Source organism: Nicotiana attenuata, unplaced genomic scaffold (assembly GCF_001879085.1).
Source record: "Nicotiana attenuata strain UT unplaced genomic scaffold, NIATTr2, whole genome shotgun sequence".
Classification (NCBI taxonomy): Eukaryota; Viridiplantae; Streptophyta; class Magnoliopsida; order Solanales; family Solanaceae; genus Nicotiana; species Nicotiana attenuata.
In genome coordinates this window covers 89,281-90,768 of record NW_017673337.1, presented here as the reverse complement: position 1 = coordinate 90,768, position 1,488 = coordinate 89,281, and positions in this window count along the sequence as shown.

Sequence of the window (1,488 nt, the reverse complement as noted above, 5' to 3'; positions counted from 1 at the left end):
AGCATAATCCTCAGGAAAATATTGATACAACATTAAAAAGATCTAGTAGAGAAAGAAAATCAGCAATTTCTAGTGACTACATTGTGTCTCTACAAGAATCTGACATTGGAGCCGAAAATGATCCTGAGTCTTTTTCACAAGCTATAAGTTGTAAAGAATCATAATTGTGGTACAATTCCATGAAAGAAGAGATGAACTCTATGAAGAGTAACGAGGTATGGGATTTTGTCGAGTTGCATGATGGTGTAAAAGCCATTGGATATAAATGGGTCTTCAAAGCTAAAAAGACTCATTAGGCAACATAGAAAGATATAAAGCAAGACTCGTTGCTAAATGATTCACTCAAAAGGAAGGAATTGATTGTACAGAGACTTTTTCTCCTGTATCTAAGAAAGATTCCTTGCGCATCATGTTGGCATTAGTATCCCATTTTGACTTAGAATTGCACCAAATGGATGTGAAAACCGCATTTCTCAATGGTGATCTAGAAGAAGAGGTTTATATAAAACAACTTGAAGGATTCTCTTCTAGTAATGGTGAGCACTTGGTATGCAAGCTAAAAAAATCTATATATGGATTGAAACAAGCATCCCTGTAACGACCCGGCCGGTCATTTTTGAAATTTACGCCCCGATTCCCCATTAACTGCTTCCCCTAAGTTCATTTCTGCTATTTTGGTTTGCCGGGACATTCGGTGTTGGGATTAGAGTGTTTTGGGACACTTAGTCCCTAAATGAGAGCTTAAGAGTTGAAAAATGGTCCGTAATCGGAACAGTATGAAGACGACCTCGGAATGGAAATCCGATGGTTCCGTTAGCTCCGTTAGGTGATTTCGGGGTTGGGAGCGTGTTCGGAATGTATTTTGGAGGCTCGTAGCTCATTTAGGCTTGAAATGCCGAAGTTTGAATTTTTGAAGTTTCCGGTCCAATAGTGAGTTTTTGATCCGAGGGTCAGATTGGAATTCCGGAAGTTGCAATAGCTCCGTCATGTCATTTGGGATGTGTGTGCAAAATTTCAAGTCATTCGGGCGAGGTTTGGTTAGGTTTTTGATCGAAAGTGTATTTTGTTGGAATTTGAAGTTCTTAGGCTTGAATATTTGATTTAATCGGACTTCCGGCGTTGTTTTAGGTGTTTTAAGGATTGGTACAAGTTCGAATAAGGTATTAGGTGGTATTGGTGCTTTTGGTTGAGGTCCCGGGGGCCTCGGGATGACTTCGGGTGGTTGACGGAAGATTTTTGAGTTGAATGAATAGCTGAAGGATTCTGTCATCTGGTATTTCCGCTTCTGCGGCTTGGGAACCGCAGAAGCGGAGGCGCAGAAGCGGCTAGACCGCCGCAGGAGCGGAATTCGAGTGTCCCTTTCAGTTTCCGCAGGTGCGGAAGTTTAACCGCAGAAGCGGTTACGCACCTGCGAGATAGTAGCCGCAGGTGCGGTCCTTGGAATTTTGTTTGAAACCGCAGAAGCGGTAATGAATCCGCATAAGCGGC